This window comes from Lissotriton helveticus, chromosome 12, assembly GCF_964261635.1.
Source record: "Lissotriton helveticus chromosome 12, aLisHel1.1, whole genome shotgun sequence".
NCBI lineage: Eukaryota > Metazoa > Chordata > Amphibia > Caudata > Salamandridae > Lissotriton > Lissotriton helveticus.
The window spans coordinates 495,606,519-495,634,469 of NC_136073.1; positions in this window are offsets into that span (position 1 = coordinate 495,606,519).

Genomic DNA, 27,951 nt, shown 5'->3' on the forward strand with positions numbered 1-27,951 from the left:
TTTATGATGACATAACCATACCATATAAGAAATAAAATATGGTCTACTTTACATTAATAGGGTATTGCAAGTCCCTGTGCAGTTCCATGACCTTCTAAAGTAACTCAGCCTTCTGCCTTGATTCTCTATATGGTCATGGAACTTCCTGGTAACTTGCAATATCCTTATAATGTACAGCAACTGATGCTTTATCCGGGTACTTTATCTAATATTTAACAAGATCCCTTAATTTACACAACGCTCATGCTTCGTGTGTAAAGGTCAACTTTAATGTGGTGTACTCAAGTTCAATAAGATGTGAGTGCTTTTTGTTCCAATTAAGATTTTTTGTTATGAAGTTTGTTAAAAAATGGCCAAGTTGTGTTGCAACCTTTGATTGTTGGGAAACATTGATTATCTATGGTGATATGTGGATGGGGGCGTAGATCCTATAGTACACCTGCCTGTCTTTAAAATAGTTTAGCTTTCAAATAGAGGTCTATGGCAATCATTAGAGCAGCAGGTGTTCGCTCCCCAACATATATTCCTTTTGATGCCTAACCCAGAAAGAAGTTCCCATTTTCCTTCCTTGCATTAGGACCATTGCACTCTTGCTATGCTTCTGTTCCAATAAATGAGTCTAAAGTATGAAGGCTTTTTATTGAAAAGTATGTGGACAGTTCGGGAAACATAGTTTACTACGAATGCGCTACAATGCATTCCATTACAACACGGGCATCACAACGATCACATTGTTTCAATGCGAAGCATTACATTGCAAGTCGTTTCAACGACTTGCTGTAGGAGGCATGCTGGTGTTGGATTCATAATCCAACACCTTCCCTGCCGTTGCACAAACTGGAGTAGGAATAGTAAATAATACTATTCCTAAGTCCAGCTGGCCCCCTAAAGCAAGTCGTTGTAACAACTTGCAATGTAATGGTTCGCATTGAAACTACGCGATTGTTGTAACAACCACGTTGTAATGGAATACGTTGTAGCGCATTCGAAGTAAAGAGATATATTTGTATAGTTCCCTTAAGGAAATATGTTATTTGATATCTATTGGCAATACATTTATTGATGTTCTTCTGGAGGTCTAATACACCTTTGATGTATGAAAGGTTGTGCTTGTCTCCATTTATTAGTCTAAAGTTGGATTACTTCTAGAAAAGGAAATTTTGTAGTATTTATATGTTTGCATAAAACATGCCAAACAATTTGGCACTAGCCCACTTGCATCTGTGTCTCACGTGATTTGCATCCAATAAGTCCACATGCTGATATACCACATGTTCATGTAGTGCATAAGACTTCCTCCAAGGTCAAATAGATTTGAATGGCGTGTTCAAACTTCACCATTGTAAAACCTAACCATATCAAAATAAAGCAGTCTCATAAAAAAACTTGGGATGAAAATCTAGCCACCACTCTAGAAAGATAACATGTCTACTAAGTTCACAGCTCCAGACATTGGTTGGTTTAATGCACAAGTGCAAGTTAATGCAACTGTAGATCTCGGAAAGTGGAGTTCCACAATGTTTGTAAGCTGTTTTCATCCTCACCAGAGAATGATGTACAAGGCATACCATTTGGTCAATGAGTTTGTATTTGCTTGAGTCTTACTGTGTAGCCAGTGTTGTACAGCCTTTGACACCAGTGTTTCATCCTTGTGAACTCAACAAAAAGGGGAAGGTTTGGGGGAGTGAGCACAGTCAATCCTTAAGGAGGATTGAGGATTAGTGCCCAACAGAGCAAAGGTGCTAAGTCCAGACCAGGGAATCCAAACACAAATTTGTATAAAATTAGCAGCAGGCCATGTTCTCTAAAAAACATTTTGTATTTCGGATGAGTTCAAAAATGAAACCACATGTCAAATTCTATTCAACACTGGCTATGCATCAAGACTTGAGAAACAAACTCTGTAAAGGCAAATTTGCACTGCATGTACCACCATGTGCTGTCTGGGAAAGACAGCTTTGAACAGTGTTTAATTACTCCTTCTGACAATGTCTATGCACCTTCTGCCTCTTGAGGTAGTGGCTGGCTTGTGCGTTAGTACCTATAAGATGTTAGTGCCTATGAGCTAAAGTTAGTACCTATGAACCGTTAGGCACTATTCCACATACACTGAGCAACAGGCCAACAGAGTGTTTAGCATTTTCTGATGAATTTACAAGATTTAAAACTGGTGCCAAAAACTATTCAGCACTAGATGTGCATCAAGAATCAATCAAGAATGAAGCAAAAACAAACAGTGTCCGTAAGGACTGCCTAATACTGCATGTACTACAATGCATTATCACGTGAGGACTGAAGCAGGTTTGTGAACAGTGCCCAACTCTACTTTCTGTCCAGGTTTAAAATATACCCAATAACAAAAGCAATAAACGCTCCTATGTATTGTGTCATAATAACACTGCTAAACTTTAACAGCAAACACAAGTCAATGTTCAGATGAACATAACAATCAAAAGCATTCATATGTGCATAAGTAATCAAAGAAACTGCAACAATTCTTCCAAAGTCATTATCTTATCTTCTCAATGAGTTGGAAGGAGCGTTGGTTCGTAGCCCATTTCACTCTGCTGATTTCATCTTGGCCTTCAGAGAAGACTGCTTGATAGATAGGGAATGGTAGTTTGAGGGATTACTTAGTGGTGGCCTTGATGACCCTTTACCACAGAACATGAGTTTCTGTGAGAGGTTCTGTTTTTGACACTCAGTTAGCGAGGTCAAGGTTTCAAAAGTTCAGGATATGACAATGGAGTAATTTGTCACATGCTTCTTAGGACCATGATGGTATCTCTCACTGGATTTAATGACAGTGTCCTTGGCCATGAGGGGTCCAGCTGTACACTATGGTCGACGTTTGCACCATTGTGAATTTTATGGACATGGTCTACCCTTTGCCCACTCTCTGTGTCACAATCCTGCAGTGTTGTTCAGTTTCTGAATTATCTAATTGGGTCAACAGGCTTGGTAACTGAACAATTATGTTCTTCTTGTCTTGAAGACATCCATTACATCCAATATGCATGTAGTAATTGATAGGGCTGAGTATGTGGTACTGTTTTGCCCATTTGCCCGGTTTTATTCCATATCCAGTTTTTGATTCATCATCAAATTGAGAAGATGGTTACACAAGTCAAGGGCTCCATGCTGGGATTTGATCTGCAGTTGTTGATGACAAATGTCTTCAAGGCCAACTCAGGTTTTCCTCCTCTTGAGGCCCTTGTATTTCTTAGCATTACATTGGTTAAAAGTGACACGGATAGTTTACAAAGCATAAAATACAAAACTGTGGTAGTAAGCAATATCTAAAAGCCATTTAAAGACTCCTATAATCAACATTATTCTTTCATAGCTTAGAGTAAGCATATGTGTACCTGTTGTCAAGTGTGAGTAAATAAAACATGCCTATCTCATTTATTATTTTGTCACGTACTTATAGCTTCAGAAGAGGAACCTCCAACTTTTATGTCATGTGTCACATGGTCCATCCAGTGTAAATGATGAGAAATGCCTTCTGTTTGCATGGTCTGCAACTCAAGCAGTCCTAGGGACATGGCAGGTGGAGGTAGATGTTTGGTGTTCAACAAACACCTCATATACATATGCCAGTTCACAAATATGTTCGAGTCAAGAGAGGAATTCAGTACACAACAATAGCAGATTTGTCCCGCAACAAGGTTACAAAGCATCGCAGCATAAATGCATGAACTGAACCATTACATGTTGTGTGATGGCTTTTTCTAGGAGTTAAAAGGCAACTAGTATAGTGGACACACTGTACTCTCTAATACTCACACCAGTAATGTGGGGTATTAACACATGCCCTAAACCCACATGGGGTACAGTGAAATGTGATTTTAAACAGGTGTCATAGTTTAAAGGCACACCTTTTTGCACGAAGACAGAAAACTAGCAATTTCACAAAATGTTCCAATGGTAAAATCAATCCACACACTTTACCAGCATCAGTAAATTTGTAAGACCACAACAGCACTCTTGCAAAAAACCCTTGTCATATCTATATCCAGAGAGCCCCTTCTGCTTTTATTGAACAGTATTTAACTTTGGAATACTGTTAAGACTACACAGACCAAAGTGAATGTATTGACTCACAGGTGAGACTAGTATCAGATGAGTGGCAGAGTGCTGAAGGAGGGTGCAGCCACAAAAGGATGTAACTAAAAAAAAACAGAGAGGTTTTGGAGATCGTTGTCAGCACCCCTTTCTGACTGGTATTAGCACAACAATTGAAGAACTTATTGAGCTAATAGGTTATCAATTTGTGTTAAGCGCACTAGACTTTTTTAATGCTCAAAGTTCAAGGAAGGTTCAGAGCTGTTTAGGGGTAGAATCAAGTGATATGTGGCACATAAGCAACAGTCTTTAGTGGCAAGGCATGTTGTGCTGAAAAGTAACAACAAACATCATGATTGTGCTCTCCATGGCACATGGGCACATTTTAACATTGAGTTTACAAGTATGCACCGCAAACATGCAGAGATGTCAACCAGAAGTGGTGCTAGTCTTTGCATCTTCAGGATGTGAAACAGAAGGATAGACCAATGTGATTGTAGCATAGAGGTAAACAAAAGTCTGAACACCCTGTCTGTGCCTAATGCAACCATGGATGTAGTGTTCCCCTCTGGAAAGAATGGGATTAATTTGGCAGCGTAGAGGTAGCAAAGACAGGGTCCTCTCATGTACATATAGTATTTGTAACAACGTTTCTCAGCTTTTATGTTTAAATAGAAGTCCTTTCTCTTGTTCACAGTTCATTAACAGCTATTAATGAATAGCTTTAATAAGTTGGAATGTTAACACTTTACACTCATTTAAAAAAAAGGCGTGTAGCTTTCTTCTGAACATTATCTAATGTGAGTTCTAACACAATGATGAACAAAATAGTTTGAAACATTTGCAGGTGGATTGGAACAACATTTGAATGGATCTTCCATGGATAGTAAAATAAGAGGTATTGCCTCATGCAGTAGGATTAGTGACTACGAATGAAAAAGTATGGATATTGAAGAATTTTCCAACCTAAATCAAGCCTGCCTATGCCCTTAAGAGAGGTCTTCAAAGAGATAACACAATGTCTTGGTCCCAAATTACTGGGTGAGAATTCAATGTTGCATCAGTGCCACTGCTTGATTAATCCTGTTGGTTGGCAAAAGAACAAAAAAGATTTGAGAGTAAGAATTTTATGAAAATGTATGAATGCAAATAACGTGTGTTCTCCTGTGAGGAAATGTTAAGCATACATTTTAGTGCAAACCTTGTGAGAAAAATAGTGTGAGGGTGATAAGGTAGTTTAAGGTGTAAAGATGGGTGCAGTGCTGTAAGTAGGACTCCATGTTAAGATTTGTTATGGAACAATAGAAGTTTCGTTTGGGTGGAGGGTAGATGTTTCACACCTGTGGAATTTCCTAGTTCATCTATTTTAGAAATGGGGTTTCTAGTTGGCTTGGGTATGCAACTAAGCCAGGCAGAGCCTATCACTCTAGTCAGGGCAAGTAAGTTATTCACCAAAGATAACCTGTGCTTACATTGTAGTAGCTTGGTGCAGAGCAGGCAGGATTATCATCAGAGGCAATGTGTAAAGTGTTTGTGCAACACACTCACACAACAAGACAATTAATACACCACAAAAGAGACTTCACATGGATTATATAAAAATATATATAGTATTTCGTACATAAATAAGACCAAAACGACATGAGTTATAAATACTGTGCATCTAATGTTATTACTCAGATAGTACTCGTTATCCTGGACAATACAATGCAAAAACAACATCCATCTATACGCACATAACAATTAATGCAAAATGTTTAGAGTAAATCAAATACTAATCCAGGGATCACATAAATACAGCGCATCTGCACTCCTATTCAATGTTATGCGGTATTTGTGGAAACACGAGGAGCCCCCTTGGGATAAATGCACATATAAAACGTAGAACGCAGGAGCATCTGCATGCCTATCACACAAAATATGGAAATTTGATATAAAATCCTCAAGCAGTCTTTTCTCTATATACAGCCTTGTGCCATTCTCGGGATCCTCTCCCGAGGTTTCCTCTACTGAATAGAGCACCAACAATGTCCCCACAGCCCCTCCCAACAGGAAAGGGGGGAAGCACCAACACAAGGATTACGTGGGACGAACTGGTTGGGTCCCTCACTATCAAAATACCACGCTATGGTGGTCTTCTAACTGAGGTGATTTACTAGGGAGCCTGGCAGGTACAATCCTTGCACCATGCAGGCGCTAGCTTCCCCATTCACTGGGACATCATGGGCCCCTTAGGGTCGAGGTGCTGGCTGAGGTCCAAAGCAGTATTACCATGGGCAACGGGGCCTAGTGATTATGGTGGACCACGCATGGCCCATTTGAGTTACACAGTACCTTTTAGAGCCCCGTAAGGAGGGATAAGGTGGCACTTTGGTCATCAACAGGTGCTTGGGCTTCCACAGATGACTTTCTTCGACTGCAGTGGGTGACTAGCTTCATCCCTACTGCATTGGTGGGATTAAAAACAATGCACTCAGTCTCTTTCCAAAGTATGCTGCTTATCAGGCACCCTCCGATCGTCGTCAAGGTTGAATGTTACCGGACTCACAAGTGGCAGAGTCTCCTGGTAACAGTGAATGCAGGAAGTCTGTTGATAGCCTCAGGGGGGCAACAAGCCATTGCAGCACACAGGTAGGACACAGGAGGAGGTAGGCAGGCAGAATGCCAGCCCATATGGTTACTTGGCAGTCCCTTCAGTAACCTAGCAAACAGCAGGTCAGTACAACAAAGCACATTGTCCCAATGGTCCCAATGGTGGTTACACCTGATAGCACAGCAGTTCTCTGCAATATGCAGTTTGTAGAGATAGCAGCATCAGGTTTCAAGTCCATGCAGTGTCTAAAGACATGGGGTCAGTGCTCCAGTACTGATACTCAAAAAATGTTTTTGATGAAGGGGTGACTTCAAAGGAACCCTTACAAGTGTGCAACAATTCCTTTCAACCCAGCCCTGGTGCCAGTCAATACCCCCTGTTACACCCAGCCATTCCTGTGTGGTGGCTGTCTGGAATGTATTCACAAAGTTTAGCTGCCACCTAGCACAGACATGTATTGGAGTCAGACTGCACAGCACAAAGAATCATAAGCACATTAAATTCCTATATTCTCAAACTGCCATTTCTAAAATGGTAATGTAAAATCTAACTACACCAGTGTGTAGGATTTTTCACCAATATTCTAAATGTACCAAACATGGCAACACCACTCCTTTCTGATCAGGAATTACCACTTAAAAGTATATAAGGGAATTCCCCATGGTAGCCTATGAGAATAGTAGGGCTCACAGTAGGGAAAAATAAAATAGGCTGTTTGCCACTACGAGGACATAACACATAAAGACACATTCCCTACCTTTTAATTACACATCAGCCTACCCATAGGGCTACCTAGTGCCTACCTTAGGGGTAACCTATGTGTAATAGAAGGGACATTTAAGGCTTGGCAAGTAGCTTTAAATGCCAAGTCAAAGTGGTAGTAAACTGTGCACATAGGCCCTGTAGTGGCCAGCCTGAGAAAGGTTTGAAAGGCTACTTCTGCGGGTGGCAAAAGTAGTGCTACAAGCCCACTAGTAGCATTTAATTTACAGGCCCTTTGTATATAGGATACCACTTTACAAGGTGCTTACCAGTAAATCAAATGTACCAAACAGGTGTAAACCACATGCCATGTCAAGAGAGAGAGGGCATGCATTTTAGCACTCGTTAGCAGTGGAAATGTGCCTAGAGTCCTAATGGCAACAAAAAAAAACAGAAAAATAGGCGGAGCAAGGCAAAAAGTTTAGGGATAACCATGCAAAAAGGGACAGGTCGAACAGTCTGCCTTTAGCATTTTGAATTTTTGCATGAAAATAAATAAGGGTGCTAGAATGAATAAAATTGGGCATTCCTAAACATTAATAATTTATATTGTATCTGCTTTATGCCTTAGGTACAGCATCTGAAGCACATTGCATTACACATAGGGTACATTTTGAACTTTCTGAACAAGGTGGAGGAAAATTAAAGGATGTTTTTTTAGAACTGGTCCCCCATAATGTCCTCCAAAAATGCTTTTACCGCAAAAGTAATGATCAGTATTGGAGCCAGTGATGATGTCAGAAATGTGGGCCTGTTAGTGTGGTAAAAATGTGTCTGTGTCAGTGAAATTGTTGTTAATCGTAGTTTTCTAGGATAATTAAAGTGTATTTTAGAGACACCAACAGAGTCTGCCAGGTGGTTTAGTTCTCCATCCCCTCTAGGGAGGAGTCATCTCTTTCTTACTCGACAGATGAGAGAGCAGATGGATGTCTTGATGTAATTGCATCATTTCAGGGTTCAATACCGTGGATGAATGGAGGAATGCGTAACCACCCTATGCAATCCTAGACCAAAACCACTAATTATGATTTGAGATATTACAGTATGGTTATATTGTAAGGCTGTGGATATTCTAAGATCTCATCATTTGCATCTTTACTCAAAATTGGTCATTAGCCCAGCTTGCTACATTTTCCCTCCATTGTATTTTTCCAATTTAATTGAAATAATTTTAAGTCAATATCCAATACATTAACTTTCCTCTCAAATTCCATAATTTCCCAATGTCCCCATTTCAAAACACTTTTCCATTGAGAAGCACATTTTAGTAACCTATTGTACCCCTAACGTTTACACTCATGTGGCCTTCTGCAGTTCTTTCCCCAAAGTACTTTTTCTATCTTTTTATGAACAATTGTTTGATTCATTCACCTGTAACATTGGTAATTTTTTGTTATAATTGTTCTGAAATAATTTTTTATCACAGACATTTTACAGTGGGGAATACCCTTCATTTTGCAACCAATTGCAATCCTTTGTTATACGTAGACACACTCTGTTAAGGTCTTCAAAAAGTTACATCTTCACATTATTATTTTTTTTATTGACAAACAAGCCAAGGTGATTGACAATCTCATTTTCCGAAAATATAATGCAGATACATATCAATATACAAAAAGAAAACAAGCTATTAGCATTTCCTATAATCTATGTTTAGCCACAAATAAGCCCCCAAATGACAAGACAAAAAAAAAAACTCGTAACCCTAGCTGGTCGGTAACATCATCGTCCCCCCAAAACATCTATAGTCTCTAGCACTTGCAAATTTTACAGAAAATTATCCCAAATCTTAACAAACTTCGCCATTGCTTTCGTTCCTCTAATCTTGGCAAGTGAGCCTTCCATAGTATGAATTTCATTAACAAGAGCCCACCACTCAGTCATATGAGGAGGATTCTGAGAGATCCAAGCTCTCGCTATAACCAATCTAGCACAGGACAGGAGAATATATATATATTTTTTTTATCCTCATTTGCATGCATAGCTCCAATCTGTCAAAACAAAAATTGCCACAGAGCAGGAAATCAGGCTGCGTCACTGTACTGTCTCAGCGTCAGCTGGCAGGGATCTTAGGAAAGGGTGGCGACCAGGTCCCAGCAGTAGATACACGCAAGCCTTGAAAACTCAAGCACAGGGCAGATTGTTTGTAGATTTTGCCCGATATACCGAAGCCCCACGAGCGCCACGGCACCTTGCCATAGAGCCGAGGATGAGCATGCCTGCATTAATCATAGGACCTGGGGAAAAAAAAAAAAAACCCAGGCTCAAAACGACTACTCTAACTGTGTCCAGAAAGCTCTCCTACTCGGATTCCCACTCCTTGCTAGGTCAAGTTTTGATATCTGGAGGATTGAAGAACGCCATTCATGTAAGGTGGGTGGCAGGGCGTCCTTCCAGTGTCTACAAATTTCCCTACGCGCCGCCAGAATGGAATAAAACACCAGGTTAGAGGCAGCATTGCGGGATTTGGCAGTCAGGCCGAAGATGACAAGGCCAAGATCAATGGAGATGTGAGAGCCCAGTGTCAAAGACAATTTGTTACCTATGGAGTCCCAGAATGGAGTTATTTCTGGGCATTCATAAAACATGTGAATGTCAGATGCAGCCACTAGTCCGCACCTTGGGCACGAGACCGGGCCTGTCAAAGAAAACTTTGACAGCCTCTGCGGGGAATAATAGGCCCTATGTATTGTGAATAAGTGGTTCCTGCGGAGCCAGGCTGGTTTAACCAAGTCCCACAGTACCCCACAAGAAGCAGACCAAAGTTCCTCCACATCTATGCCTGGCAATGAATCGGCCCATAATGATGTTGGAAGGCAAAATTTACAGTCTGCTTCCTCTACGATCTTATTGTACCAGAGCGATATTTCCTTCTTTGCAGGGGATTGTCCAGCAGGCACGTCACCAATTCGCTGTTTCCACCAATAGGTAAACTACTGTTCCGGGTTGACTGTGTACTATATGTCTGAGACCAGCTTGATATTTGTATGTATTTGAATCTCGAAAGGCCTGGCCCGACTTTGTTGATTAAGTAGTCCCAAGGAAGTAAAGAACCATCCATGAACAGGTCGCCCCAGGAGGTGATTTGAGCCTCTTTTAGTGGTTGTGTTAATGCGTCTTCTGCCCAAGCTGGGGGTGCGGGTAGGTCCCATATAGGTGCCCTCTCTGAGTAATACCCTAATTTGATCGTGTGCCTCACTTTGTACCACGTAGTAGCTATCCCCTGCAGTACCTTCAATTTTATTTTATTTTTAAATTTGGGGTCTCCAAATTTGAACAAAAAGCTGCCCTGTCCTACTCCCTCACAATTCAGCAAAGTGGAGAACATATGGCCTACCCCTATTGCTGTTGGTGTTTTTAGTAGCATGCGTGTATGTGAGAGCTGAAATGCCCATGCGTAGACCTGGAGATCTGGTCCCGCCAGACCGCCCTTCTCCCTACGACGTCTTATTTTTTTCCAAGAGATTCTTGGGTTCTTATTATTCCAAATAAAAGTAGAAATCGCGCTCTTTAACTATATTTATCCCCAGATATCGTAATTGAGGTCTTGATGTTTCGTTGTGTGTAATTAAATTAATATTCCAAGACATTGACTCTGTTTTAGAGGCGTTCACCTCATATCCTGAAATTTTACCAAATTTGAGAGCTAAGTCTATGGATATGCTGTATTAATATCTGTCGTAAAAATCATTATATCGTCAGCATAAAGTGCCACTTTTTTTCCCAGTCTCCGAAAACAAAAGGTTTAATCAATGTACTGTCTCTTAGTTTTTGCGCAAACGGCTCTATATATAGATCAAAAAGGAGAAGAGACAGGGGACAGCCCTGTCTAGTTCCCCTAGTTACCCTAAATGGCTCCGTAAGGCCCCCGTTGATCAAGATTGAAGCTGAAGGGCTGCGATATATTAAGTTACTTGCTCTACGGAATTTGTCCCCAACGTTGAATTTTTGCAAGGCCTCCGACAGGTATAACCAATTCACCCTGTCGAAGGCCTTGGTGGCGTCCAACGTAAGGACCGATAGGGGAAGAGCTTCTTTTATGGCCAAATCTATGGCTCCTACTAGTTCATAAGTGAGCTCATATAACTGTCTCCCTCTTATAAAGCCTTTTTGGTTAGAATGTAGTATGTCAGGTGCAACCTGGCCAAGCCGTTTGGCTAGTATGGTGGCAAACATTTTGTAATCGGCATTTAAGATTGAAATTGGCTGATACGAGCCACAATCAGAGGGAGGCTTCCCTGGCTTCAAAATAACGGTTATTGAGGCGTTGTCCCAGGAGACAGGTGGTGCTTCTCCATCCCTCAATATTTGGTTAAATAAGGCCGCTAGAATTGGGGACACCTCTGATATCAAGTTTTTATATATTTCACTCGGTAAACCATCGGTTCCTGCCGCCTTGCCACCTTTGGCTCCCCTTATAGCCTGCTCTACTTCAGCCTTAGTTATTTCCTCTTCCAGAAACCTGCTCTGTTCTAGTGACAAAGATGGTAGGGAGATATCCTCTAACCAACTCGTAATATCATTAGGTATAACATTAAGATCTTCATGATAGATTGATTGAAAAAAGATTTTAAAGGTTTCCCTGATTTCTGCATCCCTTAAAAAAGGGCCCTTATCTGATGTGACGGAGGCAATGTTGTTCCGAACCCGGTCCGATTTAACTTTCCAGGCCAGTAATCTACCAGCCCCTTCCCCATATTGGAAATGGGAGAGTTTGCTCGCCTCCCATCTCTGTAAAACTCGCTTATCTAAGACCGATGACAATTTATTCTTTAGTCCGTCTAACTCAGCAAGTTTCTGAGATAGATCATGACTGTCTTCAGCCCTACAGGTGTCAATATCCGACTGAACTGCAGACATTCTAATCTCAATAGAAGACACCTCTTCCATGTACTGTCTCCTTCTATAAACAACCCTGTTCTTAACAATACCTCTTAGTGCGCACTTGAAAGCGTCCCAAACTATGCCTGCTGGGGCAGTGCCCGTGTTGATAATAAAAAACTCACGCGCTTCTGATTGAAGAAACTCTATATCGTCCATAGATGTGAGAAAAGATCTATCGAAGGTCCACAATCTGGTGGGAGGCTTACCACCCCTCTCCAGTTCCAGCTTAATTGCGGAGTGGTCAGATAGGTGCGATGGGATGTAGTCTACGTAGGTGATGGAATCGACCAAAGCACGGCTAGTTAGGATAAAATCTATTCTTGATCGATGTCGATACTTAAGGTTTCTAAACGAGAACCCTTGCCTCTGGCCCTCTCTAAATCTCCAGATATCAACGTATCCATATTGATTCATACAGCCTAATAGGCAGTTTCTGGATTTGGAGGAAGCCTGCTGTCTGCTATTAGGAGATTTATCCAGTAGAGGGTTCAAAGTGATGTTAAAATCACCAGTTATTATAGCTGGCTCTGGAAATCTTAGAAGCTGTTGAAATAAAGATTCTAGTGCAGAGGGATCGTCGCAGTTAGGCCCGTAGTAGCCTGCTAATGTTATTACAGTACCTCCTATCTCTACTGCTGCAATAGCCCATCTACCTCCAGAGTCTACTTTCTGCTGTAAAATTTTCATATTCATAGGTTTTTTAAAAAGAATAGAAACACCCCGTATATTCAGTGATTGAGATGTTGAGACTGAGGTTTCTATCCACCTATTCCTCTTGACTAGCTCAAGCATTTTGCTTTCAATTAAGTGTGTCTCCTGGAGTATAATGATCCCCGTGTCAGCATCTCAAAGATACTGCAAGATTTTATTAGCACGAGGTCTGGTGCGGAGACCATTAACGTTCCAGGTTAAGATCCTGAGCCTACTCATAGCTCTGAGAATAGGGGCTACAAAGAAAAACTGCCGATTTGCGCGATTCCATGTTTATCTGCCAATTAGAAATAAGAAAAATAAGAAAAAAACTCACAAGAGTACAATTATTGGAGCTCAATCAAGAGTGGATATTTTTTGCTGTTTTTGTTATGCCCCTTCACCCCCCAGTGACCCCCCGATCCCCCCCTCTTCCCATGGGAAACCCTTGAACTCACTATCCGGAGGTTTCCGGAAGTAATTGCCCCTGCTCTTCCCCGTCCCCACCTCATATGCCTCTCATTATGTCGTTCTTGCTCACCTACTGTTTTATTATGTATTATATATATATATATATTTTTTTTACCTATATTTACTCTTATGCTTTGGGAAGACATTGTATGCCCATTGAAGAATGGGGCGTCTTTTACCACTCAACTGGCCTCCTTCTCCTTCCTGCTGCCTAAAGACATTAATAACTCGTCTGCAGCCTGCACTGATCGAATGTTGTGCATTTTGTTGTCCAACATTATCTTGAGAGATGCGGGGAAACCCATCTGCACCGTTGCACCCAGCTTACGAAAAGCGTCCATTCTTCTACCTAACTCCCACTGTTTGTCAAGAGTAAATCTAGACAAGTCGGAGCGTATTTGGAAGTTAAATCCTTTGCCTGTTAGTGAATTTTGTTTTAAAGCAAGGTTCAAAATTTGCTCTTTCAAGGAGTAAGTGTGAAAATTTACAAGAATTTTTCTTGGCTTAGTCCTCTGCGGGTTGCGCCTGAATGGGTCCCTATGGATTCGTTGTATATCAGTTGCTAGGTCCTCATTAGATTGCAGAAGGTTAAGAGATTCTTTTAGTAACGAGATAATGAAGTGCTTGATGTCTGTTCCTTCGCTGCCTTCAGGAACATTCAGGATGCGTATATTGCTTCGCCTAGCATTATTTTCCACCACCTCCATTCTCTCCGATAAGGCCAAATCATCCCTTTTTAACTTCAGAATTTCTTCCTGAGTGCCCTCAGCTCGCATAGAGATTTGTCCCACTGTCTCTTCTAAGACTTGAGTTCTTACCGACAGACTAACAATCTTTTCGTCTAGAGACTCGCAAAAACTCCTTATTTCTCTTTGGTTTGAAGCTGACTCCACAAAACCTTGCTTAATCTCTGCAGATAGTGCTGCAAACATCTGTTGCAGTGAGGCGACAGAGATAGGTGCTGAGTTGGAGTCCAAAGCTCCATTTACCTCAAAACAAGCAGGAAGATCGCTGACGGCGGGATTGGGAACATAATTGGAAGCAAAAAGAGGCTCGGAAGGTACTTCGGCTTCCACGCTATTTACAGTGCCTTCCAAGTCTAACCTTCTAGGAGGGTTCTCACCACTATTCTCTAAAAGTGAAGACACCAGAGACGGTGTTGTTGCACAAGCACAAGCTTCCACTGAAGCAGTGAGTTCGACATCTGAACCTGCTTGCACAATCTGATTATTGAATAGGTCTCCTCCTCCTCCTCCTCCCCCCGAGCAGGGATGTAATAGAACATCAGAATCGAATTCCTCAGGCTGGGCTGTACTATCACTAGGCTTGGCTGGCGCTGTAGCTGAAGCAGAATCATGTTCAAACGACGCCATTTCACCAACCTCTGGGTTTGATTCGATAGAAATATTATCCCTCCGTTGGTGATCTTGTCTAATTTCCAGCACCTGTGGGATGGCCTTGAAGTATGAGCGCAGCGACGGAGTAATCTTTGGAATGGGGGCAGGAGGAGGCTTTGCCTTACTACGCTTTCTTCCCCTCTTTGCTTTCACTTCAGTAGAAAGATACGAGGATGTTTTCTGGGACTTCAGGTCAGAGGGTTCTTTAGTGCAGGTTTGATAACTCTCTAAGGCTTCAGGTACCTCCCTTAATTGCTTCTCCCCTGAAGCTAACTCGCTACCTTTACCCCTCCTTTTACGGGAATTGCTGATCTTCAGGCCCTTCGCTAAACTTTTGCTTTTATGTCCCTTGTCAGACTCTGCAGCATTCATGCAAACGGGGGGTAAATTCGAGGCTCTCAGCATACGCCCTCCTTTCTTCCCTTTTACCTCATAGACGCTGTCAGCTTCAGCTTCATCTTCCTCCTCCACGAGCGAAGCACTTACGTGAGACCTGGTAAGGTATGGTGTAATACTGGAAACTGACGTGTTCTCGCTGCTTCGGCTCGTATGGGAGTCACCACGGAGGCTCCGTATGTGCCTGTTCCTTCGGAGCTCCAGGGCGGCCTGCCTCCAATGCAGCAGCTCAGGTGCGCGCTGCTCGTTCACTGGGCGTTTACCAGAGCCGGTTCCGGTACACCCTGCCTCAGCGCTGTGGTGTATGCTGACAGCGAAACACATCGGAACGGAGCCGAGGAGCCGAGGTGTCCGTGAGTAAAAAAAAAAAAAAAAAAAAACACACAATGTGCGGGAATCGGCCCAGTTCTCGTCTTTGCCAAGTTTGTGCCTAGTTTGTGGGTCGTAATGACACAAAGTGCATGGTCAGTGAGCCGTGTGAGCCATGCGAAACTAACGCAGGCACTCGAAATGGGAACGGAGCGGAGCACTGCAGCAGTCAGCCGACCGCCGCCATGTTCCCTGGAAATGTATTCAGGACAGGAGAATATTTAACAAATCTTTGTTAGTACTGTTGGCGGAATGTATAGCCAATAGAACAGAAGCTGCAGATATTGCAGAGTTGATCACATGTTTTTGAAGTAAGATATTTTCTATTGCTGACCAATACTTAGTTAATGATGGGCAAGAATGGTATACAACCTTTACCACGCAACTTTTACCACGACCTACCTTTACCACGCAACTTTTACAACGCAGGACCCTTTACCACGCATACCATTACAACGCTGGTATTTACAACGCAGGTACCTTTACAACGCATACCATTACAACGTAAGTATTGGTAAGTATATAATTTTATTTAAAATATTTTAGGTTTGGGTTTTGGGTAAATGGGTATTTTTAGGGTTCAGGGTCAGTTTTCAGTTTTTGGGTAAATGGGTATTTTTAGGGTTTAGGGTCAGTTTTCAGTTTTTGGGTAAGGGGGATTTTTAGGGTTCAGGGTCAGTTTTCAGTTTTTGGGTGCAGGGGTATTTTTAGGGTTCAGGGTCAGTTTTCAGTTTTTGGGGTACAGGGGTATTTTTAGGGTTCAGGGTCAGTTTTCAGTTTTTGGGGTGCAGGGGTATTTTTAGGGTTCAGGGTCAGTTTTCAGTTTTTGGGGTACAGGGGTATTTTTAGGGTTCAGGGTCAGTTTTCAGTTTTTGGGGTACAGGGGTATTTTTAGGGTTCAGGGTCAGTTTTCAGTTTTTTGGGTGCAGGGGTATTTTTAGGGTTCAGGGTCAGTTTTCAGTTTTTGGGGTACAGGGGTATTTTTAGGGTTCAGGGCTGGGTTTGGGTTTTGGGGTTCAGGGGTATTTTTAGGTTTTAGGGCTGGGTTTGGGTTTTGGGGTACAGGGGTATTTTTAACATATATATTTAAAAATTAATAAATAAATATTAATATAAATAATTAAAATATTAAATATTAAAATAATAATTTATTAATTAAAAAAAATATTATTAATAATTAAATTATTTTACCATATTATTTACTTACCTATAATTATGTTGTAATGGTATGCGTTGTAATAGTACCTGCGTTGTAAATACCAGCGTTGTAATGGTCTGCGTGGTAAAGGATCCTGCGTTGTAAAAAATGCGTGGTAATGGTCTGCGTGGTAAAAGACCGCGTGGTAACGTCATATATCCGGCAAGAATACATCATATGTATGAGGTCTGCTGCCACCAGACCACATTTAGGACATTTAGTGCGATCACTACCTATGTTATTTTGTGACCATTTAGAAAATCTTAATGGAGTATAATATAGGTGACATATAGTCTTGTAAGATTGAAGCTTTAAGCTTGAAGAGTGAACCGCTTTGTTAATGTTCACTAAAGCAGCCAAACTATTCTGGGCTGTTACATTAAATCCTAATCTAGTAGTCCATTTTAAAGCAAGTTTAGGGCAATCATCCGTTCGATTTTGGCTAAAACACATGTATCCCAAACTAATTAGTGATTTCCTATTCACCGAGTAAAAACAGGTCCATATATCTGAACCGCTCACTTCTTTCAAACTCATCTTACGTATTAAATAATCCCTTATTTGAATGTATTTATATCGCAAAGTTTCTGGTATATACAAGAGTTTCAGTGTTTCAAATTGTTGAAAGCCACCTGTGCCGTTTAAGTCTCCTAGTGTCTTAATACCGTAGTTAGAGCAGTCACGCCCGGATTTATCACTAAAAATACCAGGAAGCCCTGGATTGTCCCAGAGTGACAGATCAATATGAAAGAAAGAAGTACCGCAGTTGGTCAGTATCAAATTCCATATACATACCGCATCCCTCGCAGTCTTACATTTAACACGTTTAAAATAGTTCGGATCTTGCACTCTTGCCAAGAATTGTTTTGTATCTCTACCAAGCATAAATTGATGAAAAAAATATTGATAATTAACAGCATACAGACTACGAAGCCGACCCAAAAAAGAAGCATAAAAATACGCTCTAAAATCCGGAAAGTTAAGACCGCCCTTATCGGGTGGAAGTTTTAATACTGACATTGATCTTCAAGACTTTCTATAGCCCCAAATGAAGCTGCTAAGAATGCCATATAGTTTTTTAAAAAACAAATTATTAACGCGGAAAGGAATAGACCGAAAAATATATAAACATTTCGGCAAGCTGCTCATCTTAATTAGATTCATTCGCCCGAGAATATTAAGCGGGATCTTATGCCATTTTTTTAGAAGGACGGCCACTTCTTTTAATAGAGGATCATAATTTAATGCATTTATTTCAGTGATCTTGGAAGATATTTTTACCCCTAAGTATAATGCTGACTGACAAAGTCCCTGCACTGGAGAGTTAGGCTGGTAATTCATAATAACTCGAGTTTTATTAATATTTAGTTTATAGCCAGAGATGGCCCCAAAGTTGTTGGCTTCCTCAGTAATCCCTACCAATGCGTCCACCACATTTGTGGTATAAATAGCCACATCATCACCATATGCTGTGATTTTAAGAATGTTATCTTCGTGCCGGATAGGTACAATCTTAGTTTAAATTTGAAGGGCATTGATAAATGGCTCCATAGAAAGAGCGAAGAGCAGGGGTGACAACGTGCATCCCTGCCGGGTTCCCCTTAAGATTGAAAAATTTGATGACAATGTCCCAGCATAGCTTATTTTAGCATTAGGGTCCCTGTACAATGCCTGTATACTTCTCAAGAAGCGACCCCTTAGGCCGAATTGCTTCATAACCCCCACAGATAATCCCACCCCACTCAGTCGAACGCCTTCTCTGCGTCTAAAAGAATCATACCGAGTGGGGTGAGATTAGTTGCGGCCACATCAAAGGCGGTTATAGCCCTGTTGACATGGGTGGTGGTGTCCCTCCCAACAACAAAACCGTGTTGTTGATCATTTACAAGCAGTGGCATAAGTGGGTTTAATCGCATTGCGATAAGTTTAGAGTAAGCTTTTGCATCAGCGCTAATCAGGGATATAGGTCTGTAGGATCCACACTCTGTAGGTGGTTGAATTTTTATTTTTTTTAAAACATAATTTTGTCTGTCTTCCAGGAATCCGGAGCCTTCCCTGTAGCACCGATTACATTGATAACTAGGCAGAGAAGTGGTAGAATTTCATCCTCACCAATTTCATAGAGTTCTATAGGGAGTGTATCCTCTCCTGCCGCCTTAATAGAAGGGAGAGAAGTGACAGCAAGTCCAGGCTCCGTTAGTGTGACCTCTTTCTCTAATTGATCAATGCATTCCTGATCTAGATACTCTCCTGCAGGCAAATTCTTATTGATATATATTTGTATTTGAGCCTAAGTGCAGCTACGCTCAGGGGTGTACAGTTTTTCATAGTATGAAACAAACTGTCTCAGTATTTGTGCTGGTTGAGTAAACAAGATATCATTGGGGCCCTTAATAGATTTAATTAATGTTGTTGCGCGATCGTCTGTGACTTTATAAGCCAGGACCTTCCCAACTTTATCCCCGCATTCATACTGGGACAGTTTGTATTTATGTATTTTAAAACTATTTCTCTCCCTAAGCGAGCTTTTTAATGCCGCACGTGAAGTAACTAACTTAATTTCTAATAAGGCAATGTTTTGCGCGCTTTGCCCGCCAGTTCTAAGGTTATCAGCGAGTTGTTTTTCGAGCGACAGAATATTCGCTGTGGCCATCTTGATCTCCCTTTTGCGCTTTGCATTTTGTTTAAATACGTATTGTTGCGCGAGTCCCCTGATAGAGGCCTTGCAGGCGTCCCATACCGATAGGAGTGAGGCGGTGTTGATATTAATTTCAATAAATTCTTTAATATGCTCCTTAATTTTTGCTACAAAAGCTATGTCTGCTAATAAATATCTAGGGAACGTAAAAGGTCTAAATTCCGGTACCCTTTGCACTGTGCTAAACGAAAAGAGTATGGGATTATGATCTGACGATACACTTGGGCAGATCTCCATGTACCCTGAATCAATAACTTTATCCGATGCCCATGCTAGATCGATTCGTGAGCACAATTTATGTGGTGGAGAATAATACGTATCACCAGGTATGCCAGGATGTAAATTCCTCCACACATCTTTAACATTGTGTATCCGTGCTAATTCCAGAATCGCTGCCCTAGTTTTACGCATACGTCGAAATAAGCCTTTCTTAGTTACATCCTGGTCATAGTTCAACACACAATTAAAATCCCCCATCAAAATCAGTTCCCCCTCCCAAGCAACTAATTCAATATTCAGCCAGTCAAAAATGCGTGGTTCATCAATATTAGGCCCATAAATAGCACAAAAAACATATTTACAATTTTCCACCTCCATTTGAACAATAGCCCATCGGCCTCCATTATCCGAAGCTGTTTTAATCACTTCCCCCCGTAATTGCCTTTTCTTAAAAATCGCCACACCCCGTATAGGAGCATTTAAAGTAGTGCATACCACCACATTGTACCCCTGTTGGCCCAATAATTTCTTATCCTTGAAACAGATATCTGTTTCCGTTAACATAACCAGGTGTGGATCGTACATTTTCAGCTCCTCATAAACCAAACGCCTTTTATTTTTATTGTTCAGGCCTGAAACATTCCAGGCTAGACATCTAATTTGCAGCATGGTAAATAAATTGCTAAGTCTAAACGTTCTGCACCATTCAGTAATTTCAACATCATAGCCACTCTATCATCTGCAAAGTTAACCACCTTGAAGCTTGTTTTGTCCTTTTCTGCTTTTTTCCCCTTCCCCTCTCCCCCAAACCCCCCACCAACCCCTATCCTACCCTCCACCCCTAGGTACCTTAAGGGAAAACCCCCCTCTAACACCCGCTGCCGCTGAAGGGCAGCCAACTAAAAGTGCAGCTGTCTAAAGATCCCTCAAAATCAAGTATATAAAACTTGGACCACCCAGATATAGATAATCAAAATAATGAACATACCCCCAACCAGGCACTTGTTTATTGCCGAAAACGAGCGCTGGGAAGACCACAAATACCTCGCTTGGGAAAAGACCATCTCCCCCCGCCCGGAGCAGGACACGCCCACTCCGAGGCCACATCCCCTAGCTTCTTTAGTCCATAAGAATGTGTATGCACAGGAAGCGCAGCGGACGAGCGCAGCGGGCGCGACGAATGCGCGCCAAAGGCGCGCATAAGGCAAGCTCGTCTGCGCTCGTCCGCGCCGAGACCGGGCTAAGGGCCACCCCCCCTGATCCTTCATCTCCCTATCCCGCAACCAGCGCCTTGCCACTAACTTACACTTCGGATCTACTCCTCAGCATCAAACAAACAACCAGGTACCCTCATTCATGTCCAAACTTTAATTACAACGATCCTAGGTTCGGACCTCTCAAGTGTCCCACTTGCACTGAGACGCAACCCATCTTTCCCCCTATACCTCCCCCTCTAGTAACAGCAGCTCTTATCAATGCAAGATCTCTACCAAAACATAAATTCGAAATCGCTGAGTTCATAGACTCGCAACAGATAGATATTCTATTTATCACCGAAACTTGGGGAGACGAGGCCTCTGGCCCCGATTTTAGAGACGCCACACCAGACAATTACTGTGTGTGTAAACTAGACAGACCTATAAGAAAGGGTGGAGGAGTCGCAATCATGTACAAAGATCACCTTAAAATATCGACTATAGACACTACCTATCCTGAATGCGAGGCCCTCCTCTTCTCCATAGACCTATCCAGTAAAGCAACATTTAAAGGTATGCTGATTTATCGCCCTCCAGGATCCAGAGCCAAATTTCTAGCACGCCTGGATCATATAATCGAGACATCCATTGGAGCACCACAGTTTACCATTCTAGGTGATTTTAACTTTCACCTCGAAGTTTCAGAAGACCCTGACACTAAAATGTTACTTGGAGATTTAGAGACTGCCGGTCTCACACAAATTGTTAAAATGCCCACGCACAAAGCAGGCCATACGTTGGATGGAGTATTCACCAACAATCCCGAAATCTCCATCACAGAGGTCATTCCTCTAATTTGGACTGATCATTTTGCGATATGCTTCTCTATCCCTACTAAACCCACGCCCCCTCGGCTGTCTCTTCCCCACTCTACTACATTCAGAGACTGGAAGAACTTAAATCTTGAACGTCTCACTCAGATGATTCAGGATAGCCCATCACTTAACGAGCATGATCCCATAGCAGCGTCAGACACTTACACGGAGATTCTGACCGAAGCCTGCAACAAATTAGCACCTCCTAAAACCTCCCACCGTACTAGAAAACGCCTATCAGCCCCCTGGTTCTCTGAGCCGCTCAGACTTCAGCGTCAGTATTGCAGAAACCTGGAACGGCAGTGGCGCCGTAACTTTAACACATCTGACAAGATTAGTTACAAAAGCGCTCTCACTAACTATAAAAAACTCATAAAAACAGAAAAAACTACATACTATACAAGCCAAATTAATGAGGCGAAAAACTCCTCAGGGAAACTATTTCAAGTAGTAACTTATCTGTCCAATCCATCTGTTCCTCAGTCAGAAGGATCTCAAGCCCTTTCTGATGCATTAGCCAATTTTTTCGAGGACAAGGTTAGAGCCATCTTTAACTCATTTACACCTGAGGTAGCGACCATTCCCTCTCATTCCACAGCTGACACCGCCCCTTCATTCGCAGTTTTTGAACCTACCTCCTGTGAATTCATTCAACTACTGATTGCTCGAACCAAATCCGGCTCTCCTTTGGACCCTTGCCCTCCAAACATTCTCAACCTCATCTCGGAGGTCATTGCCCCCCCCCTAACCACCATCTGCAATGCAATGTTTGAATCCGGTGTATACCCCCCGCAGTGGAAAAAAGCAATAATCAAACCGCTGCTTAAAAAACCTAGTCTAGACCCTCTCCTTCCTGCTAGTTATAGGCCCATTGCCTGTCTCCCATTCCCTGCAAAGATCTTTGAAAAGATCATGAATACCCAGCTGTCAAATTACATCCATCACAATAATCTACTGGATGACACCCAATTTGGGTTCCGACAGGGCCACGGAACAGAGACGGCACTGTTGAAAGCAGCAGATGAGATTAGGTCTACAATGGACAATGGAGGAGCCGCAGTTCTAGTACTCCTGGACCTATCTGCGGCCTTCGACACGGTCGACCACGCCACCTTGATCGACCGTGTCGAAGCCATAGGAATCACATGCAAAGCAAAAAACCTCCTGGCCTCATTCCTGTCGAACCGTCCACAAACAGTGAAACTAGGCAATTTCACATCCGAGACCTTCTCCTTGCCATGTGGAGTACCACAGGGATCCTCGCTAAGTCCGACACTATTTAATATCTATGTGTCGGACCTGGCGAGGGTCATAAAATCCTGTGGAATCTCCCTCACTACTTATGCTGACGATACCCAATTGGTATTATCGATACATAATGACGGAATCTCAGTAGCAGCCAATTTCCAAATGGGAATGAAGGCAATAAGCTCCTGGATGTCATCCAACTGTCTTAAACTTAATTCTGATAAGACAGAAGTGATGACATTCGGGAGGCTTCAACCCACCTGGTCCCCTCAATGGTGGCCTTACCAGATGGGACAACCGCCAGAACCTGTGACGAAGGTACGCAACTTGGGCGTTATCTTCGATAACAAATTGACATTCCAGCAACATGTCAATGCTGTGGTTTCTTCTTCCTTCCACGTACTAAAAAGGATAAAAAAACTAATCCCATACCTTCCGTCACATGCAGGCAAAACCTTGGTCAGTACACTAGTATTCTCCAAAACTGATTACTGCAATGCATTGTTACTCAATACACAACAAAAGGTTCTTAATAAACTGCAAACTGTCCAGAACGCTGCTGCCAGAACACTGCTATCTATCCCTAGATTTGCATCAGTTTCCCCCTACATCCGACAATTACATTGGCTACCGGTGAGGAGCCGCATCAAGTTTAAGGCTTTATGCATTGCATATAAGGCCATTCACGATCAAAGACCCTTATTCTTAAGGAAAGCCTTCCGACCGCTTGAACATACTAGAACTCTGCGGTCATCCTCAGCGCACCTACTCATGGTCCCCCGTACAAGAAGGGCCAACTGGGGCGACAAACGCTTTGCTGTGACCACGGCCAAAATGTGGAACGCACTTCCTCTAAACATCAAGAGCGCTCCGACCCTTCTTAACTTCAGAAATCAACTAAAGACATGGCTGTTCCCTGCCTAATCCCCCCCCCTTCCTCCGGAGAGTTCTGCAACTACAGCGCCGAGACACCCCAGGGTATTTGCGCGCTCTAAAAATCGCCAGAAATAAATAAAATAAATAAATAAAATAAACCACAGATTCATTTTAAACATTTCCTATTGTAAATGCTATTATGCAGTACTAATTTTTGATAGAACCATTTCAGCTTCTTTAACCTCAGTAAGGTAATATGTATGACCGGCTTTAATAACTTTAAGGCAAGCCGGTTCCTGGAGAAAAACCTGAGCCCCTGCTAGCTTAAAGGGGTCTATTAGCTGTTGCAGCTTCCAGCGTTTCTCCATTGTGTTCTTACATAGATCTGACCTGACAAAAAAAGTTACATCTTCTGTCACCACGGAGGAATTGGGTCTTGCTTTCATAGAGACTGCCTGTCTAAGTAAAAAATTCCCCCCAAAAATCAGGAAAGGGCGGGGGAATTTACTTCCTTTGTTTCTCTTTACTGAGGGCAGTCTATGAACTCTCTGCAGTTGCGAGTCCCAATCCCAGTCAGCCAGGTCGAGGAAGGCACGCTGGAATAGTTTAACTATGTAGGTACGAGGGTCCGAGCCCTCTGAGCCTTCCTGAATACCGAAAAGTCTGAGGTTCTGCCTCCGCTGTCTGTTCTGCATTTATTCAAGTTTATTTTGCAGTGCTCGGATCTCTACATCATGACGGGATGACCTTAACTCTATCCCTACAGATTGTTCTTCCACCAGCGTAACCCTCTGCTGTAGTTCTTCAACTTCATGTGTGATGCCACCCATCTTACTAGTCACCTCTAATAGGCAATTTTGCATTTTATTATTGTCTTCCTTTAGTTGCAGGAAATATTGCTGAGCTTCCAGACGCTGCTCAGTCAGTGTATGAAGTATTAAAGCCAGAGGAGCACTCTCAGATTGAGCAGAGCCTACCGGGTTGTTAATGCTGGGTGAGGAATCAGAGAGTAAATTTGAAGAAGTATGTACTCCCATTAGGTGTTCTCCGCTCCCCTCGACCCTTGGAGCAGTTGTAGAAGGGATTGCGATGGTAATTTGAGTAAGATCCGTACTACTAGTCCCCTCTGCAGAAATTGTATCCAGAGTTCTGGCCGCCAGAGAGCCATCGAGAAAGATAGATTTGCCGCTAACCTCTTGGAGTGGAAGAGCTGTATCAGTCGGGCTAGTACCTGATAGTTGAAGTGCCATAGTTTAGACCCCTCCCTTAGCCCGAATCCACTTTCGCAATGGGCTTTCGTCCATGATGAGTTTTCCTCTCGTATTTGAGAACGAAATAACCATTGAGAGAGTTATGTTATGTTATGTTATTATAATTTATTGTGCGCGCAGCTCCTCCAGCCAAGGAGCGTCCCGGCGCATAGACAAGGAGAAACATAACACAACAGGAAAAGATAAGACATGTTGGGGGCAGCTAAAACAAAAAAGTTTTTATTGCTCTCCGGAAGGTCATAAGGTCTTCTAATAGACGGATTTCAACCGGAAGAGAGTTCCAAGTTAGTGCAGCTTTTACTCTGAAGGAGCCACCCCCCATGCGGCTGAGTCTAAATCTAGGGACTACAGCAAGGGCCTGGCCTTGAGAGCGGAGGGTGCGAGTGGGGACATAGAGAGAAAGACAGCTGGACAAGATTTCAGGGCCTATACCTCTCAAGATCTTAAAGGTCAAACAAAGGACCTTAAAGCCAATGTAGGGAGCGAAGGACACTCGCCACCGGGCAAAATCTGGGCAGGCCGACAATCGCTCTCGCCGCAGCATTTTGAACCCTTTGTAGGCGAGTTAACTCAGCCTGGTTGGCCCCAACCAGAAGAGAGCTAGCGTAATCCAGGCGGGAGATGATAGTTGCCTGGATCACCAGCTGTCTGGTTGTGGCATCAAAAAATTTAAGTACTGGTCTTAAGCCTCTCAACAGACCAAAACAACAGGCTGCTGTCTTTTTGTTATGTCCTACAAAGGTAAGGCCCGCATCCAGCCAGACCCCCACATTTTTCACCTCCGACACCGGGGTCGGAGTAGGTCCCAGCTCGGGAGGCCACCATTGGGCACCCCACAGCTCCACTCCCCTTCCGACAATCATTACCTCCGTTTTAGTGGCATTAAGCTGGAGACAGTTTCCCGTCAACCAGCTAGCCACCTCCTTCAGTCCAGCCTGAAACCTGGGGGCATCTTGTTCCGCGTCCCCGCTGAGAGTAACCGCCAGCTGTGTGTCGTCGGCATATGAGACCAGGGTAAGGCCCCACTGCCTGGCGACATCAGCCAGCGGTCTCACATAAAGGTTAAACAGCGTGGGACTCAGCGAGGACCCCTGCGGAACCCCCATGGCCAAAGGCTGGAAGTTGGACTTGAAGGGAGGGATGGAAACACAGAAGGAACGATTGTCGAGGAAGGAGCGGAACCATTGCAACACCTGGCCACCAATACCAATCTCCTCGAGCCGACGCAGGAGGATGCTTTGGGATACCGTGTCAAAGGCGGCGCTGAGATCTAACAATATCAGCGCCGCCGTTTGACCCTCATCCAACCTCGCACGGAGATGTTCCGCCATCACAAGAAGAGCGGTCTCCGTGCTGTGTCCAGCACGGAAGCCATTTTGTGTGGGGTCGAGGGCGTTGGTTCGGGTCAGATGTTCTGACAGGGCCAGATTAACATGGGCCTCTGTAATCTTTGCCGGCCAGGGTAGCAACGAGATGGGACGATAACTTTCAGGCTTAGATGGGTCCAAGGAAGATTTTTTGATAATTGGGGACACCACTGCCTGCTTCCACTTAGTTGGAACTACACCCATCTCAAGGGAGAGGTTGACAAGGGCACGCACAGCAGTGCGCCCCATAAAGGTCTGATCTCGAAAGAGATCAGATCTTACTGGATCAGATGGAGAACCAGATTTAACTTGCAACGCAAGTTTGTCAAATCCATCCACGGTGAGAGGGGGGAATGAGAGCAGGGTGATTTGATGAGGTGTCCCGTCGGAACTTCCCAGACCAATCCCTATGCTAGGGAATGTCCGATAAATTACTTGGACTTTTCCCAAGAAATAAGACGCCAGGGATTCACATTGAGAGATGGAGCTCATGGTCATAGAGGTAGTCCGCTTCGCCATGAGATCTTTCACGGCCTTGAAGATGGCCTTCGACGGGTTAGTGCTGTTTCGAAATTCAGCGGCATAAAATGCCGCTCAAGCTCGACAAATAGCCAGATGATAGAGCTTGACGGACGTGGTGTATGCAGCTTTTAAATCAGCCCCATACGTCTTCCGCCATGCCCTCTCCGCCCGTCTACAGGCTCCCTTCAGGGCACGTAAGGCACCATCGTACCAGGGACTCGACTCTCTAGTATTGATTTTAGTCGATACAATGGGTATCAGAGTGTCCAGAGCCCTAGTAAGCCAGGAGCAGAAGAGGTCATATCCCTCTTCTACACCATTCAATGGACCCAGCGGCTCCTCTAACAGAAGACGATGGAAGTCTTCTAGCCTGAGTTTGTTCCATAACCTCCTAGGTACCTGTCTCGCTGATGAGGTGAAAGGAGCAACCGATATAGGACAAAGAATGGACACCAAAAAGTGGTCAGTCCACTCTACCGGAGAAATAGATGTAATTTTAGTCTCCGGCAGATTGGTGAAGAAGGGGTCAAGAATATGTCCCCCAATATGAGTAGACTGAGAAACCAGCTGGGAGAGTTGAAAGGCCTCCTAGTCTGAGGAGATGCTGCGTACCGTCAAATTGGAGGGGGCGTCGAAATGCAGATTCAGGTCACCCAAGATGGAAAAGTTGGCACAGTCGGTGACCAAAGTGCCAACAGTGTCGGGGAAAGCATTTCTAAACGTCACATCGCTACCCGGCGGACGATACACAACCATCCCGGAGAGTGTAAACTCAGGGCTCACAGAGACCTTGAAGGAAGCACTTTCACACCCGGGAATATTAAGGGCACTCCACACACAGGAAAAACTGG